Genomic DNA, 13,688 nt, shown 5'->3' with positions numbered 1-13,688 from the left:
TCTCAGTAAGTCCTGCAGTGATGTTCACTTCCTCTGTCTCTCAGTAAGTCCTGCAGTGATGTTCACTTCCTCTGTCTCTCAGTAAGTCCTGCAGTGATGTTCATCTCAGTAAGTCCAGTGATGTTCTGTCTCTCAGTAAGTCCTGCAGTGATGTTCACTTCCTCTGTCTCTCAGTAAGTCCTGCAGTGATGTTCACTTCCTCTGTCTCTCAGTAAGTACTGCACTGATGTTCACTTCCTCTGTCTCTCAGTAAGTCCTGCAGTGATGTTCACTTCCTCTGTCTCTCAGTAAGTCCTGCAGTGATGTTCACTTCCTCTGTCTCTCAGTAAGTACTGCAGTGATGTTCACTTCCTCTGTCTCTCAGTAAGTCCTGCAGTGATGTTCACTTCCTCTGTCTCTCAGTAAGTCCTGCAGTGATGTTCACTTCCTCTGTCTCTCAGTAAGTACTGCAGTGATGTTCACTTTCCTCTGTCTCTCAGTAAGTACTGCAGTGATGTTCACTTCCTCTGTCTCTCAGTAAGTCCTGCAGTGATGTTCACTTCCTCTGTCTCTCAGTAAGTCCTGCAGTGATGTTCACTTCCTCTGTCTCTCAGTAAGTCCTGCAGTGATGTTCACTTCCTCTGTCTCTCAGTAAGTCCTGCAGTGATGTTCACTTCCTCTGTCTCTCAGTAAGTCCTGCAGTGATGTTCACTTCCTCTGTCTCTCCAGTAAGTCCTGTTCACTTCCTCTGTCTCTCAGTAAGTACTGCAGTGATGTTCACTTCCTCTGTCTCAGTAAGTCCTGCACTGATGTTCACTTCCTCTGTCTCTCAGTAAGTCCTGCAGTGATGTTCTTTTCCTCTGTCTTTCAGTAAGTCCTGCACTGATGTTCACTTCCTCTGTCTCTCAGTAAGTCCTGCAGTGATGTTCACTTCCTCTGTCTCTCAGTAAGTCCTGCAGTGATGTTCACTTCCTCTGTCTCTCAGTAAGTCCTGCAGTGATGTTCATTTCCTCTGTCTCTCAGTAAGTCCTGCAGTGATGTTCACTTCCTCTGTCTCTCAGTAAGTCCTGCAGTGATGTTCACTTCCTCTGTCTCTCAGTAAGTCCTGCAGTGATGTTCACTTCCTCTGTCTCTCAGTAAGTACTGCAGTGATGTTCACTTCCTCTGTCAGTAAGTCCTGCAGTAATCTCAGTATGTACTGCAGTGATGTTCACTTCCTCTGTCTCTCAGTAAGTCCTGCAGTGATGTTCACTTCCTCTGTCTCTCAGTAAGTCCTGCACTGATGTTCACTTCCTCTGTCTCTCAGTAAGTCCTGCACTGATGGCTCTTTTCCTCTGTCTCTCAGTAAGTACTGCAGTGATGCTCTTTTCCTCTGTCTCAGTAAGTACTGCACTGATGTTCACTTCCTCTGTCTCTCAGTAAGTCCTGCAGTGATGTTCACTTCCTCTGTCTCTCAGTAAGTCCTGCAGTGATGTTCACTTCCTCTGTCTCTCAGTAAGTCCTGCAGTGATGTTCACTTCCTCTGTCTCTCAGTAAGTCCTGCAGTGATGTTCACTTCCTCTGTCTCTCAGTAAGTCCTGCAGTGATGTTCACTTCCTCTGTCTCTCAGTAAGTCCTGCAGTGATGTTCACTTCCTCTGTCTCTCAGTAAGTACTGCAGTGATGTTCACTTCTCTGTCTCTCAGTAAGTCCTGCAGTGATGTTCACTTCCTCTGTCTCTCAGTAAGTCCTGCAGTGATGTTCACTTCCTCTGTCTCTCAGTAAGTCCTGCAGTGATGTTCACTTCCTCTGTCTCTCAGTAAGTCCTGCAGTGATGTTCACTTCCTCTGTCTCTCAGTAAGTCCTGCAGTGATGTTCATTTCCTCTGTCTCTCAGTAAGTCCTGCAGTGATGTTCACTTCCTCTGTCTCTCAGTAAGTCCTGCAGTGATGTTCACTTCCTCTGTCTCTCAGTAAGTCCTGCAGTGATGTTCACTTCCTCTGTCTCTCAGTAAGTCCTGCAGTGATGTTCACTTCCTCTGTCTCTCAGTAAGTCCTGCAGTGATGTTCACTTCCTCTGTCTCTCAGTAAGTCCTGCAGTGATGTTCACTTCCTCTGTCTCTCAGTAAGTACTGCAGTGATGTTCACTTCCTCTGTCTCTCAGTAAGTCCTGCAGTGATGTTCACTTTCTCTCTGTCTCTGCAGTGATGTTCACTTCCTCTGTCTCTCAGTAAGTCCTGCAGTGATGTTCACTTCCTCTGTCTCTCAGTAAGTCCTGCAGTGATGTTCACTTCCTCTGTCTCTCAGTAAGTACTGCAGTGATGTTCACTTCCTCTGTCTCTCAGTAAGTCCTGCAGTGATGTTCACTTCCTCTGTCTCTCAGTAAGTCCTGCAGTGATGTTCACTTCCTCTGTCTCTCAGTAAGTCCTGCAGTGATGTTCACTTCCTCTGTCTCTCAGTAAGTCCTGCAGTGATGTTCACTTCCTCTGTCTCTCAGTAAGTCCTGCAGTGATGTTCACTTCCTCTGTCTCTCAGTAAGTCCTGCAGTGATGTTCACTTCCTCTGTCTCTCAGTAAGTCCTGCAGTGATGTTCACTTCCTCTGTCTCTCAGTAAGTCCTGCAGTGATGTTCACTTCCTCTGTCTCTCAGTAAGTCCTGCAGTGATGTTCACTTCCTCTGTCTCTCAGTAAGTCCTGCAGTGATGTTCACTTCCTCTGTCTCTCAGTAAGTCCTGCAGTGATGTTCACTTCCTCTGTCTCTCAGTAAGTCCTGCAGTGATGTTCACTTCCTCTGTCTCTCAGTAAGTCCTGCAGTGATGTTCACTTCCTCTGTCTCTCAGTAAGTCCTGCAGTGATGTTCACTTCCTCTGTCTCTCAGTAAGTCCTGCAGTGATGTTCACTTCCTCTGTCTCTCTAAGTCCTGCAGTGATGTTCACTTCTCTCTGTCTCTCAGTAAGTCCTGCAGTGATGTTCACTTCCTCTGTCTCTCAGTAAGTCCTGCAGTGATGTTCACTTCCTCTGTCTCTCAGTAAGTCCTGCAGTGATGTTCACTTCCTCTGTCTCTCAGTAAGTCCTGCAGTGATGTTCACTTCCTCTGTCTCTCAGTAAGTCCTGCAGTGATGTTCACTTCCTCTGTCTCTCAGTAAGTCCTGCAGTGATGTTCACTTCCTCTGTCTCTCAGTAAGTCCTGCAGTGATGTTCACTTCCTCTGTCTCTCAGTAAGTCCTGCAGTGATGTTCACTTCCTCTGTCTCTCAGTAAGTCCTGCAGTGATGTTCACTTCCTCTGTCTCTCAGTAAGTCCTGCAGTGATGTTCACTTCCTCTGTCTCTCAGTAAGTCCTGCAGTGATGTTCACTTCCTCTGTCTCTCAGTAAGTCCTGCAGTGATGTTCACTTCCTCTGTCTCTCAGTAAGTCCTGCAGTGATGTTCACTTCCTCTGTCTCTCAGTAAGTCCTGCAGTGATGTTCACTTCCTCTGTCTCTCAGTAAGTCCTGCAGTGATGTTCACTTCCTCTGTCTCTCAGTAAGTCCTGCAGTGATGTTCACTTCCTCTGTCTCTCAGTAAGTCCTGCAGTTCACTTCCTCTGTCTCTCAGTAAGTCCTGCAGTGATGTTCACTTCCTCTGTCTCTCAGTAAGTCCTGCAGTGATGTTCACTTCCTCTGTCTCTCAGTAAGTCCTGCAGTGATGTTCATTTCCTCTGTCTCTCAGTAAGTCCTGCAGTGATGTTCACTTCCTCTGTCTCTCAGTAAGTCCTGCAGTGATGTTCACTTCCTCTGTCTCTCAGTAAGTCCTGCAGTGATGTTCACTTCCTCTGTCTCTCAGTAAGTACTGCAGTGATGTTCACTTCTTCTGTCTCTCAGTAAGTCCTGCAGTGATGTTCACTTCCTCTGTATCTCAGTATGTACTGCATTGATGTTCACTTCTTCTGTCTCTCAGTAAGTACTGAAGTGATGTTCACTTCCTCTGTCTCTCAGTAAGTCCTGCAGTGATGTTCACTTCCTCTGTCTCTCAGTAAGTACTTCACTGATGTTCATTTCCTCTGTCTCTCAGTAAGTCCTGCAGTGATGTTCATTTCCTCTGTCTTTCAGTGAGTCCTGCACTGATGTTCACTTCCTCTGTCTCTCAGTAAGTCCTGCAGTGATGTTCACTTCCTCTGTCTCTCAGTAAGTCCTGCAGTGATGTTCACTTCCTCTGTCTCTCAGTATATCCTGCAGTGATGTTCATTTCCTCTGTCTCTCAGTAAGTCCTGCACTGATGTTCACTTCCTCTGTCTCTCAGTAAGTCCTGCACTGATGTTCACTTCCTCTGTCTCTCAGTAAGTCCTGCAGTGATGTTCACTTCCTCTGTCTCTCAGTAAGTACTGCAGTGATGTTCACTTCTTCTGTCTCTCAGTAAGTCCTGCAGTGATGTTCACTTCTTCTGTCTCTCAGTAAGTCCTGCAGTGATGTTCACTTCCTCTGTCTCTCAGTAAGTCCTGCAGTGATGTTCACTTCCTCTGTCTCTCAGTAAGTACTGCAGTGATGTTCACTTCCTCTGTCTCTCAGTAAGTCCTGCAGTGATGTTCATTTCCTCTGTCTCTCAGTAAGTCCTGCAGTGATGTTCACTTCCTCTGTCTCTCAGTAAGTCCTGCAGTGATGTTCACTTCCTCTGTCTCTCAGTAAGTCCTGCAGTGATGTTCACTTCCTCTGTCTCTCAGTAAGTCCTGCAGTGATGTTCACTTCCTCTGTCTCTCAGTAAGTCCTGCAGTGATGTTCACTTCCTCTGTCTCTCAGTAAGTCCTGCAGTGATGTTCACTTCCTCTGTCTCTCAGTAAGTACTGCAGTGATGTTCACTTCCTCTGTCTCTCAGTAAGTCCTGCAGTGATGTTCACTTCCTCTGTCTCTCAGTAAGTCCTGCAGTGATGTTCACTTCCTCTGTCTCTCAGTAAGTACTGCAGTGATGTTCACTTCCTCTGTCTCTCAGTAAGTCCTGCAGTGATGTTCACTTCCTCTGTCTCTCAGTAAGTCCTGCAGTGATGTTCACTTCCTCTGTCTCTCAGTAAGTACTGCAGTGATGTTCACTTCCTCTGTCTCTCAGTAAGTCCTGCAGTGATGTTCACTTCCTCTGTCTCTCAGTAAGTCCTGCAGTGATGTTCACTTCCTCTGTCTCTCAGTAAGTCCTGCAGTGATGTTCACTTCCTCTGTCTCTCAGTAAGTCCTGCAGTGATGTTCACTTCCTCTGTCTCTCAGTAAGTCCTGCAGTGATGTTCACTTCCTCTGTCTCTCAGTAAGTCCTGTGATGTTCACTTCTCTGTCTCTCAGTAAGTCCTGCAGTGATGTTCACTTCCTCTGTCTCTCAGTAAGTCCTGCAGTGATGTTCATTTCCTCTGTCTCTCAGTAAGTCCTGCACTGATGTTCACTTCCTCTGTCTCTCAGTAAGTCCTGCACTGATGTTCACTTCCTCTGTCTCTCAGTAAGTCCTGCAGTGATGTTCACTTCCTCTGTCTCTCAGTAAGTACTGCAGTGATGTTCACTTCCTCTGTCTCTCAGTAAGTCCTGCAGTGATGTTCACTTCCTCTGTCTCTCAGTAAGTCCTGCAGTGATGTTCACTTCCTCTGTCTCTCAGTAAGTCCTGCAGTGATGTTCACTTCCTCTGTCTCTCAGTAAGTCCTGCAGTGATGTTCACTTCCTCTGTCTCTCAGTAAGTCCTGCAGTGATGTTCATTTCCTCTGTCTCTCAGTAAGTCCTGCAGTGATGTTCATTTCCTCTGTCTTTCAGTGAGTCCTGCACTGATGTTCACTTCCTCTGTCTCTCAGTAAGTCCTGCAGTGATGTTCACTTCCTCTGTCTCTCAGTAAGTCCTGCAGTGATGTTCACTTCCTCTGTCTCTCAGTAAGTCCTGCAGTGATGTTCATTTCCTCTGTCTCTCAGTAAGTCCTGCACTGATGTTCACTTCCTCTGTCTCTCAGTAAGTCCTGCAGTGATGTTCACTTCCTCTGTCTCTCAGTAAGTCCTGCAGTGATGTTCACTTCCTCTGTCTCTCAGTAAGTACTGCAGTGATGTTCACTTCCTCTGTCTCTCAGTAAGTCCTGCAGTGATGTTCACTTCCTCTGTCTCTCAGTAAGTCCTGCAGTGATGTTCACTTCCTCTGTCTCTCAGTAAGTCCTGCAGTGATGTTCACTTCCTCTGTCTCTCAGTAAGTCCTGCAGTGATGTTCACTTCCTCTGTCTCTCAGTAAGTCCTGCAGTGATGTTCACTTCCTCTGTCAGTAAGTCCTGCAGTGATGTTCACTTCCTCTGTCTCTCAGTAAGTCCTGCAGTGATGTTCACTTCCTCTGTCTCTCAGTAAGTCCTGCAGTGATGTTCACTTCCTCTGTCTCTCAGTAAGTCCTGCAGTGATGTTCACTTCCTCTGTCTCTCAGTAAGTCCTGCAGTGATGTTCACTTCCTCTGTCTCTCAGTAAGTCCTGCAGTGATGTTCACTTCCTCTGTCTCTCAGTAAGTCCTGCAGTGATGTTCACTTCCTCTGTCTCTCAGTAAGTCCTGCAGTGATGTTCACTTCCTCTGTCTCTCAGTAAGTCCTGCAGTGATGTTCACTTCCTCTGTCTCTCAGTAAGTCCTGCAGTGATGTTCACTTCCTCTGTCTCTCAGTAAGTCCTGCAGTGATGTTCACTTCCTCTGTCTCTCAGTAAGTCCTGCAGTGATGTTCACTTCCTCTGTCTCTCAGTAAGTCCTGCAGTGATGTTCACTTCCTCTGTCTCTCAGTAAGTCCTGCACTGATGTTCACTTCCTCTGTCTCTCAGTAAGTCCTGCAGTGATGTTCACTTCCTCTGTCTCTCAGTAAGTCCTGCAGTGATGTTCACTTCCTCTGTCTCTCAGTATAGTCCTGCAGTGATGTTCACTTCCTCTGTCTCTCAGTAAGTCCTGCACTGATGTTCACTTCCTCTGTCTCTCAGTAAGTCCTGCAGTGATGTTCACTTCCTCTGTCTCTCAGTAAGTCCTGCAGTGATGTTCACTTCCTCTGTCTCTCAGTAAGTCCTGCAGTGATGTTCACTTCCTCTGTCTCTCAGTAAGTCCTGCAGTGATGTTCACTTCCTCTGTCTCTCAGTAAGTCCTGCAGTGATGTTCACTTCCTCTGTCTCTCAGTAAGTCCTGCAGTGATGTTCACTTCCTCTGTCTCTCAGTAAGTCCTGCAGTGATGTTCACTTCCTCTGTCTCTCAGTAAGTCCTGCAGTGATGTTCACTTCCTCTGTCTCTCAGTAAGTCCTGCAGTGATGTTCACTTCCTCTGTCTCTCAGTAAGTCCTGCAGTGATGTTCACTTCCTCTGTCTCTCAGTAAGTCCTGCAGTGATGTTCACTTCCTCTGTCTCTCAGTAAGTACTGCAGTGATGTTCACTTCCTCTGTCTCTCAGTAAGTCCTGCAGTGATGTTCACTTCCTCTGTCTCTCAGTAAGTCCTGCAGTGATGTTCACTTCCTCTGTCTCTCAGTAAGTACTGCAGTGATGTTCACTTCCTCTGTCTCTCAGTAAGTCCTGCAGTGATGTTCACTTCCTCTGTCTCTCAGTAAGTCCTGCAGTGATGTTCACTTCCTCTGTCTCTCAGTAAGTCCTGCAGTGATGTTCACTTCCTCTGTCTCTCAGTAAGTCCTGCAGTGATGTTCACTTCCTCTGTCTCTCAGTAAGTCCTGCAGTGATGTTCACTTCCTCTGTCTCTCAGTAAGTCCTGCAGTGATGTTCACTTCCTCTGTCTCTCAGTAAGTCCTGCAGTGATGTTCACTTCCTCTGTCTCTCAGTAAGTCCTGCAGTGATGTTCACTTCCTCTGTCTCTCAGTAAGTCCTGCAGTGATGTTCACTTCCTCTGTCTCTCAGTAAGTACTGCAGTGATGTTCACTTCCTCTGTCTCTCAGTGATGTCCTCTCAGTGATGTTCACTTCCTCTGTCTCTCAGTAAGTCCTGCAGTGATGTTCACTTCCTCTGTCTCTCAGTAAGTCCTGCAGTGATGTTCACTTCCTCTGTCTCTCAGTAAGTCCTGCAGTGATGTTCACTTTCTGTCTTCAGTAAGTCCTCTGTCTGTCTCAGTAAGTCCTGCAGTGATGTTCACTTCCTCTGTCTCTCAGTAAGTCCTGCAGTGATGTTCACTTCCTCTGTCTCTCAGTAAGTCCTGCAGTGATGTTCACTTCCTCTGTCTCTCAGTAAGTCCTGCAGTGATGTTCACTTCCTCTGTCTCTCAGTAAGTCCTGCAGTGATGTTCACTTCCTCTGTCTCTCAGTAAGTCCTGCAGTGATGTTCACTTCCTCTGTCTCTCAGTAAGTCCTGCAGTGATGTTCACTTCCTCTGTCTCTCAGTAAGTCCTGCAGTGATGTTCACTTCCTCTGTCTCTCAGTAAGTCCTGCAGTGATGTTCACTTCCTCTGTATCTCAGTAAGTACTGCAGTGATGTTCACTTCTTCTGTCTCTCAGTAAGTCCTGCAGTGATGTTCACTTCCTCTGTCTCTCAGTAAGTCCTGCAGTGATGTTCACTTCCTCTGTTTCTCAGTAAGTACTGCAGTGATGTTCACTTCCTCTGTCTCAGTAAGTCCTGCAGTGATGTTCACTTCCTCTGTCTCTCAGTAAGTCCTGCAGTGATGTTCACTTCCTCTGTCTCTCAGTAAGTCCTGCAGTGATGTTCACTTCCTCTGTCTCTCAGTAAGTCCTGCAGTGATGTTCACTTCCTCTGTCTCTCAGTAAGTCCTGCAGTGATGTTCACTTCCTCTGTCTCTCAGTAAGTCCTGCAGTGATGTTCACTTCCTCTGTCTCTCAGTAAGTCCTGCACTGATGTTCACTTCCTCTATCTCTCAGTAAGTCCTGCACTGATGGCTCTTTTCCTCTGTCTCTCAGTAAGTCCTGCAGTGATGTTCACTTCCTCTGTCTCTCAGTAAGTACTGCAGTGATGTTCACTTCCTCTGTCTCTCAGTAAGTCCTGCAGTGATGTTCATTTCCTCTGTCTCTCAGTAAGTACTGCACTGATGTTCACTTCCTCTGTCTCAGTAAGTCCTGCAGTGATGTTCACTTCCTCTGTCTCTCAGTAAGTCCTGCAGTGATGCTCTTTTCCTCTGTCTCTCAGTAAGTCCTGCAGTGATGTTCACTTCCTCTGTCTCTCAGTAAGTCCTGCAGTGATGTTCACTTCCTCTGTCTCTCAGTAAGTCCTGCAGTGATGTTCACTTCCTCTGTCTCTCAGTAAGTCCTGCAGTGATGTTCATTTCCTCTGTCTCTCAGTAAGTCCTGCACTGATGTTCACTTCCTCTGTCTCTCAGTAAGTCCTGCAGTGATGTTCACTTCCTCTGTCTCTCAGTAAGTCCTGCAGTGATGTTCACTTCCTCTGTCTCTCAGTAAGTACTGCAGTGATGTTCACTTCCTCTGTCTCTCAGTAAGTCCTGCAGTGATGTTCACTTCCTCTGTCTCTCAGTAAGTCCTGCAGTGATGTTCACTTCTTCTGTCTCTCAGTAAGTCCTGCAGTGATGTTCACTTCCTCTGTCTCTCAGTAAGTCCTGCAGTGATGTTCACTTCCTCTGTCTCTCAGTAAGTCCTGCAGTGATGTTCACTTCCTCTGTCTCTCAGTAAGTCCTGCAGTGATGTTCACTTCCTCTGTCTCTCAGTAAGTCCTGCAGTGATGTTCACTTCCTCTGTCTCTCAGTAAGTCCTGCAGTGATGTTCACTTCCTCTGTCTCTCAGTAAGTCCTGCAGTGATGTTCACTTCCTCTGTCTCTCAGTAAGTCCTGCAGTGATGTTCACTTCCTCTGTCTCTCAGTAAGTCCTGCAGTGATGTTCACTTCCTCTGTCTCTCAGTAAGTCCTGCAGTGATGTTCACTTCCTCTGTCTCTCAGTAAGTCCTGCAGTGATGTTCACTTCCTCTGTCTCTCAGTAAGTCCTGCAGTGATGTTCACTTCCTCTGTCTCTCAGTAAGTCCTGCAGTGATGTTCACTTCCTCTGTCTCTCCTGCAGTGATGTTCACTTCCTCTGTCTCTCAGTAAGTCCTGCAGTGATGTTCACTTCCTCTGTCTCTCAGTAAGTCCTGCAGTGATGTTCACTTCCTCTGTCTCTCAGTAAGTCCTGCAGTGATGTTCACTTCCTCTGTCTCTCAGTAAGTCCTGCAGTGATGTTCACTTCCTCTGTCTCTCAGTAAGTCCTGCAGTGATGTTCACTTCCTCTGTCTCTCAGTAAGTCCTGCAGTGATGTTCACTTCCTCTGTCTCTCAGTAAGTCCTGCAGTGATGTTCACTTCCTCTGTCTCTCAGTAAGTCCTGCAGTGATGTTCACTTCTCTGTCTCTCAGTAAGTACTGCACTGATGTTCACTTCCTCTGTCTCTCAGTAAGTCCTGCAGTGATGTTCACTTCCTCTGTCTCTCAGTAAGTCCTGCAGTGATGTTCACTTCCTCTGTCTCTCAGTAAGTCCTGCAGTGATGTTCACTTCCTCTGTCTCTCAGTAAGTCCTGCAGTGATGTTCACTTCCTCTGTCTCTCAGTAAGTCCTGCAGTGATGTTCACTTCCTCTGTCTCTCAGTAAGTCCTGCAGTGATGTTCACTTCCTCTGTCTCTCAGTAAGTCCTGCAGTGATGTTCACTTCCTCTGTCTCTCAGTAAGTCCTGCAGTGATGTTCACTTCCTCTGTCTCTCAGTAAGTCCTGCAGTGATGTTCACTTCCTCTGTCTCTCAGTAAGTCCTGCAGTGATGACTTCCTCTGTTCAGTAAGTCCTGCAGTGATGTTCACTTCCTCTGTCTCTCAGTAAGTCCTGCAGTGATGTTCACTTCCTCTGTCTCTCAGTAAGTCCTGCAGTGATGTTCACTTCCTCTGTCTCTCAGTAAGTCCTGCAGTGATGTTCACTTCCTCTGTCTCTCAGTAAGTCCTGCAGTGATGTTCACTTCTCTGTCTCTCAGTAAGTCCTGATGATGTTCACTTCCTCTGTCTCTGTAAGTCCTCAGTGATGTTCTTTTCCTCTGTCTCTCAGTAAGTCCTGCAGTGATGTTCACTTCCTCTGTCTCTCAGTAAGTCCTGCAGTGATGTTCACTTCCTCTGTCTCTCAGTCCTCAGTGACTTCATTTCCTCTGTCTCTCAGTAAGTCCTGCAGTGATGTTCACTTCCTCTGTCTCTCAGTAAGTCCTACACAGTGATGTTCACTTCCTCTGTCTCTCAGTAAGTCCTGCAGTGATGTTCACTTCCTCTGTCTCTCAGTAAGGCCTGCAGTGATGTTCACTTCCTCTGTCTCTCAGTAAGTCCTGCACTGATGTTCACTTCCTCTGTCTCTCAGTAAGTACTGCATTGATGTTCACTTCTTCTATCTCTCAGTAAGTCCTGCAGTGATGTTCACTTCCTCTGTCTCCCAGTAAGTCCTGCAGTGATGTTCACTTCCTCTGTCTCTCAGTAAGTATTGCACTGATGTTCACTTCCTTTATCTCTCAGTAAGTCCTGCAGTGATGTTCATTTCCTCTGTCTCTCAGTAAGTCCTGCACTGATGTTCACTTCCTCTGTCTCTCAGTAAGTCCTGCAGTGATGTTCACTTCCTCTGTCTCTCAGTAAGTCCTGCAGTGATGTTCACTTCCTCTGTCTCTCAGTAAGTCCTGCAGTGATGTTCATTTCCTCTGTCTCTCAGTAAGTCCTGCACTGATGTTCACTTCCTCTGTCTCTCAGTAAGTCCTGCAGTGATGTTCACTTCCTCTGTCTCTCAGTAAGTCCTGCAGTGATGTTCACTTCCTCTGTCTCTCAGTAAGTACTGCAGTGATGTTCACTTCTTCTGTCTCTCAGTAAGTCCTGCAGTGATGTTCACTTCTTCTGTCTCTCAGTAAGTCCTGCAGTGATGTTCACTTCCTCTGTCTCTCAGTAAGTCCTGCAGTGATGTTCACTTCCTCTGTCTCTCAGTAAGTACTGCACTGATGTTCACTTCCTCTGTCTCTCAGTAAGTCCTGCAGTGATGTTCATTTCCTCTGTCTCTCAGTAAGTCCTGCAGTGATGTTCACTTCCTCTGTCTCTCAGTAAGTCCTGCAGTGATGTTCACTTCCTCTGTCTCTCAGTAAGTCCTGCAGTGATGTTCACTTCCTCTGTCTCTCAGTAAGTCCTGCAGTGATGTTCACTTCCTCTGTCTCTCAGTAAGTCCTGCAGTGATGTTCACTTCCTCTGTCTCTCAGTAAGTCCTGCAGTGATGTTCACTTCCTCTGTCTCTCAGTAAGTCCTGCAGTGATGTTCACTTCCTCTGTATCTCAGTAAGTACTGCAGTGATGTTCACTTCTTCTGTCTCTCAGTAAGTCCTGCAGTGATGTTCACTTCCTCTGTCTCTCAGTAAGTCCTGCAGTGATGTTCACTTCCTCTGTCTCTCAGTAAGTCCTGCAGTGATGTTCACTTCCTCTGTCTCTCAGTAAGTACTGCAGTGATGTTCACTTCCTCTGTCTCTCAGTAAGTCCTGCAGTGATGTTCACTTCCTCTGTCTCTCAGTAAGTCCTGCAGTGATGTTCACTTCCTCTGTCTCTCAGTAAGTCCTGCAGTGATGTTCACTTCCTCTGTCTCTCAGTAAGTCCTGCAGTGATGTTCACTTCCTCTGTCTCTCAGTAAGTACTGCAGTGATGTTCACTTCCTCTGTCTCTCAGTAAGTCCTGCAGTGATGTTCACTTCCTCTGTCTCTCAGTAAGTCCTGCAGTGATGTTCACTTCCTCTGTCTCTCAGTAAGTACTGCAGTGATGTTCACTTCTGTCTCTGTAAGTCTCAGTGATGTTCACTTCCTCTGTCTCTCAGTAAGTCCTGCAGTGATGTTCACTTCCTCTGTCTCTCAGTAAGTACTGCAGTGATGTTCACTTCCTCTGTCTCTCAGTAAGTCCTGCAGTGATGTTCACTTCCTCTGTCTCTCAGTAAGTCCTGCAGTGATGTTCACTTCCTCTGTCTCTCAGTAAGTCCTGCAGTGATGTTCACTTCCTCTGTCTCTCAGTAAGTCCTGCACTGATGTTCACTTCCTCTGTCTCTCAGTAAGTCCTGCAGTGATGCTCTTTTCCTCTGTCTCTCAGTAAGTACTGCAGTGATGCACTTCCTCTGTCTCTGATGTTCAGTGATGTTCCTCTGTCTCTCAGTAAGTCCTGCAGTGATGTTCACTTCCTCTGTCTCTCAGTAAGTCCTGCAGTGATGTTCACTTCCTCTGTCTCTCAGTAAGTCCTGCAGTGATGTTCACTTCCTCTGTCTCTCAGTAAGTCCTGCAGTGATGTTCACTTCCTCTGTCTCTCAGTAAGTCCTGCAGTGATGTTCACTTCCTCTGTCTCTCAGTAAGTCCTGCAGTGATGTTCACTTCCTCTGTCTCTCAGTAAGTCCTGCAGTGATGTTCACTTCCTCTGTCTCTCAGTAAGTCCTGCAGTGATGTTCACTTCCTCTGTCTCTCAGTAAGTCCTGCAGTGATGTTCACTTCCTCTGTCTCTCAGTAAGTCCTGCAGTGATGTTCACTTCCTCTGTCTCTCAGTAAGTCCTGCAGTGATGTTCACTTCCTCTGTCTCTCAGTAAGTCCTGCAGTGATGTTCACTTCCTCTGTCTCTCAGTAAGTACTGCAGTGATGTTCACTTCTTCTGTCTCTCAGTAAGTCCTGCAGTGATGTTCACTTCCTCTGTCTCTCAGTAAGTACTGCAGTGATGTTCACTTCCTCTGTCTCTCAGTAAGTACTGCAGTGATGTTCACTTCCTCTGTCTCTCAGTAAGTCCTGCAGTGATGTTCACTTCCTCTGTCTCTCAGTAAGTCCTGCACTGATGTTCATTTCCTCT

Source organism: Oncorhynchus nerka, linkage group LG12 (assembly GCF_034236695.1).
Source record: "Oncorhynchus nerka isolate Pitt River linkage group LG12, Oner_Uvic_2.0, whole genome shotgun sequence".
In the NCBI taxonomy this organism is placed as follows: Eukaryota; Metazoa; Chordata; class Actinopteri; order Salmoniformes; family Salmonidae; genus Oncorhynchus; species Oncorhynchus nerka.
Note: the sequence above shows the minus strand (reverse complement) of the source record.